General features: G+C 42.1%; 1 protein-coding gene across 1 annotated transcript in view; it reads left to right on the top strand.

Moving 5' to 3' along the window:
* The window catches only part of LOC102388033 (high affinity cAMP-specific and IBMX-insensitive 3',5'-cyclic phosphodiesterase 8A), a 197,665-nt gene that overhangs the window by 55,294 nt on the left and 134,240 nt on the right, over positions 1-8,131 (top strand).

The following is an 8,131-nucleotide window of genomic DNA, read 5'->3' as shown; positions in this document are numbered from 1 at the left end:
GAACCACTGAAATCCTTAGTATGATGATACAGTAATAAATTATGGAGCATCTGAGAGCAAACATCACTTCAAAGGCATCCTATTCATGTTTAAAAAACGAGTACATTGCAGTCTATTCAGATCCTCATTGCTTAGCCTTATTTATACGATATATGCTGCCCTTTCCAACAAAGTCTTCAATGTATTGCAAAGAAATTCCCTCAAAATAGTGCGCACAAGATGTCATGGCAGTCAGAATTTAGATGGAAAGCAGTAAAAGGAAAAAAATGGACAGACTGCAGATGTGGGAAAACATGAATGATTGCAGAATATGCTGATTTGTTATCCTTTTTAAAACTGCCATTTTATTGCTATGACTCCTCTTTGGTAGAGGAGTTATTTACTCATTTCTGCTGAGTCTCTTATCTGACAAACTATGAAAGTAAACTTTTTCTTGCCAGCCGGGACCAGCCTTACTGTTTGGCTCAAACTAGAGATGGTCTGGCCTTTGTGCTTTGGAAACCTCAGAGCTTTGACATGGTGCACGTCATGAAGTGATGCCAACCTTTGATTAAGGCATCTCATTAAAAACGCAAAGGTAACTGAAGCAAATCTTTTTCTTTGAAGAAATCCTATCAGCTAAGTGCTCATTTCCTCTTTTAAGTCTTACATTAAAGGAGCAAAGACAGGTGGTCTGATAAGACTGAGATAAAGCTTATTGAGTCAATTTTCCCACTGATTTGGCAAAAAAGTAGTGCCTTGTTTCATGCAATTTTAAGAGCTTGTATCACTCATATTTGTTGTATGAGGGATCAACTGTATAAATATCTAGGGTAATCATGAAATGGTTTTATATGCATGTGGTAAATTGATATATTTACATATTTCCATGGGATGTAATGTCAGTAAGATAAGATCTCACCTACACGCAGTGCCAGCAGTCTCTGATATTAATGCTTTCTCTCTAAACAGACTGCTCGTTTAATGAAGATGAACTCAAACTATTGCTGATTTTCGAGATGAGGTTAGGATGAGGTAGTACTATTTGTCTCTGTATCATTTATACTGCAGTGACATATAGGAGCCCTCTGTTACACTCCAGCTGCGTGCACACTGCAAAAGCAAAAATAAAACAGCAACTGGTGTATCATGATTTGCTTATAAATCTTTAGTATGGTTAGTACATTTGCATACATAATGACTTTTTTTTAATGTTCTCTTCAGATAAATGCTCAGACAGAACTGTTGTCTTGGCTTGAAGTTTCTCCACATAGGATTATAAAAAAGTTAAATTACCCTGTCTGCTGGAGAGGTGCTATAGTAGTTGCCTGTTTCCGCAACTCTCCCCCTGGTTTTCTGGGAGCATTAGGCATAATATTTGACTATTAAGATCCCAAAGGTACAAAAGCAACCACAGTGAGATATTCCTTACAAGCATATCCTTAAGTTTGTGAGAGATCGTCCTCATTTGGAGCATCACAGTCCTGGACTGAAAAGCTTTTGTAGCTTCATTTGTGGATGCAGCTCCTCATTATCACTACAAGTCTTCCTGCACCTGGTTGTATTGAATACCAGTACAATCTGGGGGGGGAAAGCTCTCCTTTACCTCCCGTTTCAGAGGGCTCCCAGGATTTCCTCAAGGTCAAGATGACTCCATTTTTAGAACATGGAAAAAGAGGAATTACAACACATCTGTGACTTTTTTTTTCCATGAGAAAATAAAAATAAACAGAGACATTTAAGGATAAGATCAAGCTTCCCTCTAGAGACTTGGACATGCATTTTCAAATGAAACAATTCTATTATCCATTCGGGAAAATCTCCCCCTCGAAAAGAGAGAATTATTTTGGAAGAATAGCTCCTAAATAGCTTAGACGTAATCACTGACTACACTAGGGAAATGTTATAAACTGTTCTTGACATTGCTAAGTCCACTTCCTCTCTATTGACCATAAAAATATTGGGAGTACTGGTGTAAATAGATCTCCCATTACCACCAGTATTTAATACTGTTATGGAACCCTGGTCAGAGTGGGACTAAAATTGAAAGCCTGGTCTCGTTAAACTCAAATAAGAGTTTCATCATTGATTTCAGTTTGATCAGGATTTCACTCAAAAGGTTAAAAAAAAATTAAAAAAAAATGGGAGGGGGGGGGGACTACTTACACTAGTGCTCACCATGTTGCTAATATGCTATAACTAGAACACACACATTTCTATATGTGAATAGCTGTAATTTTGTCAAGTACTGTAACTTTGATGATAACTTACGTACCAAATTCTGGGTAATATGTTTATTATTTAAATTGCTACTGACTTACCATGGATGCAGATAAAATGGTTAAAATAGGAAACAATCTCTGAACAACATTTCTAGTTAGTTGTTACAAGAAAATGAGGTAGTAATTCACCATTTCTTTTAAAATATATGAGATAAACATGCTACATTGGAACATTTTTGTTTATTATTTTTCACAACCAAGGGTAGGCAGTGTGTGCGTATGTATGTAGGATGCCTGGTGAACTAACCAGAACTGTCACAGAATGCTTAGTGTCCATGCATAACAGTTAACTGGTTCAGAATAGTACTTGATTTTCCAGGTACACTTTTGAACTTTCCAGGATGATTTACAACAGTTTAACAGGCTTCTATGTCTATCCACTTCAGGTTTAAACCACATTTAAATTGTTCTAAGTGTTACATGTGCCCATATCCATTTGTTCTGTATGGATGTGTAATGCAGTCAAACAACTTCACATTCAGTCCATTTTAAAGGTGCGATTTCCTACATCTCCTACACTGTTATTACACCTTTCTATTTGCTACACTTTTCCTCCCTTTGTTATTCTTTGCAACCAATCATGTTGTATATATGATATGCCTTTCTCTCTTACTCTAGGCAGTTGCCAGAAAAAGGGAAGAGAGTTGGATAAATACTAAGGAGCTGACCCTGTATCTTGCTTGATAGCTCCATTTCTTCTCACAGTTGGTTTCTGAGGAAATTGAAGCCTCCAACTTTCCTTGGCTGCTACATGGGAGAGAGGGAACAGTCTCCTGCCTCTGCTTCTTGCCTGGGTTCTGTAAAGAAGGTAGCAATGGGTTTCCACTCCTCTGCCACCCCCCTCTCTCTCAACCTCTGTGTTTGAGGCTCCAAACTAGTATATGGTTTAGTATAAGCTCCTGCTGCTGCTCAGAGCTTTATCCAGAAGCAGTAGAATAATAAAATCATAGAAATTAAGAGCTGGAAGGGACCTTAAAAGATCTAGTTCAACCCCCCTGCTCTGGGCAGGAATACTTTTGAGATCAAATAATCACAGCAAGGTGTCCATCCAGTCTGCTCTTGAAGACTTACAAGGTTGGGGACTGCACCACCTCCTTGGGAAGTCTATTCCACATTCTGATCACCCTAACCATAAAAAAATTCTTCCTTAAGATAATTCCTTGTCTCTACTGGGCACCCACTTCCCAGCTGACTCTCTGGGGCCACACTCACACTTGAACTTGCAACCTTCCCACCAGTAGCTCAGTACACAAACTCCTGAGCCAATTTAGCAGAATTAAAGAAAGGCAGTTCCTGTAAATTTCTACTTCTGGTAACCACCAGCATCTGTGAGACCGACTCAATTCACCATGCTGCAACATGTGGGAAGAAAAGCTTTGAGCAGCATAGACTCCATGACACTGCCTAGGGAGAGCCTGAGAGTGCTTCAGGGCTCCTGCAAGCCAGGGGTCAGCAATGTTAAGCAGTGGGAGACCATTTTATCAGTGCTTAGCTCTATGTGTTTCCATCCTGGCCTGCATTGGAGCTGGAGTCACAGCTACCATCTATCTATGCTGCCTTTTTGGCAGTTTGGATATATGTTGTGGGAGCAAGCAGTCAGGGTTTTTTTCTTGACAGCTGGCTCCGTAGGGAGGCAATATAGACATGGCCCATGTTTGCAGATTTGTGAAGCCAGCATTGCAACAGATTGTGCTCAGTTTGTGTTTGGAAGATTATCTTTACAAGAAGGCTAGAACCTTAACTTGAAAAAGGGAGTGAGAACGTTAAGGACCAGGGCATGAGTGGTTGGGAGCAGTCACCTGACAGATGGGCAAAGTCTAGAGGGGCAGACAGAAGTGACAGTTTTTGCCCAATCTGGCCCCTGAAAGTGGTCTACAGCTGTGACCAAATAGGAGTGCATGGCTGAAGAGCACTTTAAAAGGGCTTGATCCTGCAAAAGTCTGAATCTTCATTGCATGAGGGTTCATATGAAAACTCTCCAAAATGGATCAATTTCAGTACCTTGCATCTGCATTGCCTCCCAGCTCTGGTGTTGTTTTCGGAGTGGGAACAGGGAAAGGGAGTGGAGAGAGTTCAGTGTGAGGTCTTTTCAGTCAGCGCTGGAGGATGGGGTTGGGTGTATTGGAGTCCATCCACCCCACCCTCCAGCACTGGTTGGGGAACCCCCAGAACAAGCTCCTTCCCACTCCCTTTCTCTCCTCCCATTCTGAAAATAGTGCTAGGGCTGGGAAGGGGAAGGGGAAGGGTCCAAGGAGTCATTGTAACTCATGGTGCTTCCTGCAAAGCACCATGAGTTACAACGGAAAGCTGTTCTTTTGTCTGCACCTTAGGAGTCAGGATCAGAGCTGGAATCAGGAACTGAGGCCAGAGGCAGCGTATGCCAGGGGTCAAACCAGAATCAGGAGCCAAGAGTCAAAAACAGATATCCAGTAAGAGGGAGCACACAGAGGTCAGAATTAAGTACCTTAGTTTTTGCCAGGACATAGAACTGCAGGCTGGGCCCAGTTTTTAAGGGATAGAGGGGTGGAGCATGTTGCCTATGGCCTCAGGCTCCTTTGGTTGCCTCATTACTCATTAGGACTGACTGGGCCCTGGGAATTGACCTGGATTTGCTCCAGGTGGCACCTGTTTTATTGCAACCTCAGGATGAATTGCCCTGATGCATTGATTGGGACCGGCTGAGCCCTGGGGTCTGAACTGGCCTCATCACAGAGAGAAATCTTAGTTTTATGAAGCAGTTGATGGCATCTCCCAGGAAACTTCTTGTTTCAAGTGCGTGGGCAAATAGACTTTTCAAGGTCCGAATACTAGAGTTACTCCATTGGAATTACTTTCTGAATGTCCTTTCTGAGCTGGAGTGGCTCTTTAATGGACATATTTGTGCCTGTATCAAATCAGTAAAGCCACTTATTTATCATCGTGTTTAGAAAAGTTTCTAAATATTCACATAAGCTTCAATATAGTTTATTTTCCTTTATAGCTTAGTGCAATCTTGGATTTCATTCCTACTGGCTTTCTTCAGAGATTTACAGAAGGCCAGTGGGGCTGAAACATAGGATTGAACTAAGCTATGTAAGAAAACTATGTGAATCCTTAGAATCTGTTTGGTATGCTATGATGGAAGTGCAGTTCCAGAAACTGCTTTTTAAAATATAATGGTACATTATTAATTTTGCTGGGAGGAGACAGCAGTGGATCTACAATGTCCTTGTTATCTTGAAATGTCATGTATTTGTGCATAGGGACACATGGTTCTTTGGGTAAATGTGATATCTTTTATTAGACCAACTAAATAGTTGGAAAAATTGTTCTTTACAACCTTTTTGGGCACAAATACCCTTCATCAGGCATAGGAAGTATCTGCAGTTGGTCTGTGCTCTTCCTGGATGCAGTAGTAGAGCAGCTAGAGGTCAGTACCTATGCAAGAAAGACAGTTAATATGTAAATTAAGGTAGTCAATAGGTGAGAGACAGGTGAGGGGGAGAAGGGGAATGACTGTAACTGTAATCAATAGATGAGAGATGGGTGGGGGCGGGCACAGGAAGGAATGAGTATAGCTGGTAAAAAGTGGAGAGGTTAGCTGGGGAGTCAGATGTTAGGCAGGTTATAATGTGTCATAAATCCAATGTCTATATTTAGTCCATGATTTTTTGTATCCAGTAGATTGATGAAGTGAAGTCCATACGCTCATCTATGAAAGGTGTTTTGTAAATTCCCTTTGAGGACTAGAACTGAGTGGAGAGAGAGTTGTTTTTTTTTGTAAGAAATGTGCCCCCACAGGTAATTGGATATTCTTGTCTTTGATAGATTTTCAGTATATGTTAATTTTGGTACACAGTTGTTGTTTGGCTTCTCCTACATATTTTCCATCAGGTCATTCGATGCATTGGATGAGATATATTACTTTTCTGAAGGTGCCAGTGTAAGATCCAGGAATGTTGATGGTTCGGTTGTGGGGTGTAGTAATTGTGGGGGGGTGGTGGAGATGTGTTGGCAGACTTTACATTTCTTGTCATGGCGTGGTCTGGATCCATTCGCTGTGTTTTGGACCAGAGGAAGTTTGCTTAGGGTGATGGGGCTGGCAAGGTTTGGTGCTTGTTTAAAGGCTAGGATGGGTGGTTCTGGGAAGATCTCTTTAAGAACTGGGTCTCCTTCTAGAATGGTTTGTAATTGTTTGAGGATTTTTCATATAGGTTCCAGGGAAGGATAATATGTCATAACCAGTGGTGTGCAATCCATGGGGGGTTTTCTTCTGTACTGCAGTAATTCTTCATGTGGTATCTGGGTGGCTCTTTCAAAAGTGTGGTCTCTTTCTCTGGAGAAGTGTCCTGCAAAGGCTCTTTTGAGATTTGTGAGGTGACGTCCATACTTTTTTGTATCCAGTAGACACATTTCTGCAAGCTTCTTTCTGATTCCTTTCAGCAGAAGTTATGGAGTAAAATGAATCATTTCTCCTGAATAATGTACAGGTCCCAAATGAGTGAAGGGTAAGCTGCCTTCACCATGCAGTTTTCCTTTCCCTGTTGAAGGATGCTGTGGAGCGTGTTTCGGAATTCACATAGCAGGGCAGGGTTGGATGAGGCATGTCATTCCTTTACTAGCTTCTCAGGCATTCATCTGGGAAAATAACAGAAGCTGGGCTTGAGTATCTAGTTCATGTTCCTTAGTGAAACTAGACATTGCTTCTTTCAAAAAGGATCTAAATAACTGCTATGTCCAGCAGAGACCATGGCAGAGCTGATCTGTCAGGGAATCCAAGCACAGGCCTCTTATGGGAATTTTGTTGGCTGGAATCTCCACAGGTTCTGCAAACCTCTGCTCACCAACAAAGTGATGTTGGGGAAACTTCTACAGACACTGCATTGAGTTTTCCTCCCCTTACTGCTCTCTTGCAGCTTTTACTCTTAGGAGGGATAATCCAGCAATACAGTTTCTGTTTCGTTTGGGCATTTACCTTGACCCTGTCACTATATCATCTGATTCCTTTTTGGCAGTGTGTCCATGAGAAGAGTTTATGGAAGGAAGGAATTAGAGATTTGTTTAGCTCTGGGGGTGATGAGATCTGTGATGATTAAAATTTCTTGTTGAGGGATTTCCACAGCCTAGTTCCTGAGAAAGTTCTGTCTCCTGAACTCATGCACCTTCCCTGTATCAGTAGACAGTCTCTGTGTTTCACTGGAGCACAGTTGTAAGGGAGCATGGCTTCAGAGGGAGAGATGATCTAGGGCAAATGTCATGGAGGGCACTGGGTGTAAGACAGAGATCTTGAACTGGATTTGCTTAGGCACATAGGCATTTCTGAGTGCAGAGCCAAGGTGACTTGTTCACAGAGGCTTGCATTACTAAGCAGATGGATTGTTGTGCCTTGCTCCAACTGGAGTTTTTTGGTCTGAGTTGTGTAATTCCTAGATATAGAAGGAAGTTGCAATAACCAGCTTTGGAAGTTATGAATGCGTGGACCACTAAGGCAAGGTCTGTCTAATAGTATAGGGATTCAATTTTCTGACAAGATGCAATCATATCTATGTGCTAGTATTAAGGAATCCAAAGACATTGTAGAGGGGAGGCAAGTTCATTGAAGCGTTTATATTTTCCAACCAGAATCACGTCAGTCTTGTCTGGCTTCAGCCTTTGACATTGCTTTTCATCTAGGCCAGTGGGTCTCAACTGGGGGTACCTACACACTGTGCGGGCCGGCTCCCGGTCCCGTCCTCGCCGGGCGCGAGCCAGGCCCGTCTGTGTGCACGCGGGCTGTGGCCAGCAGCCCGGGCACACGGGGCTGGAGAAAAGCGCGGGGTGGAGGAGTACGCTTGAGCTAGAATCAGTCACGGAGGCGTAATGGTTGATTGAAAAGATTATTTACTTACACC

Source organism: Alligator sinensis, unplaced genomic scaffold (assembly GCF_000455745.1).
Source record: "Alligator sinensis unplaced genomic scaffold, ASM45574v1 scaffold476_1, whole genome shotgun sequence".
NCBI classification, from domain to species: Eukaryota; Metazoa; Chordata; order Crocodylia; family Alligatoridae; genus Alligator; species Alligator sinensis.
Note: the sequence above shows the minus strand (reverse complement) of the source record. Positions and strands in the feature narration are given on the sequence as shown.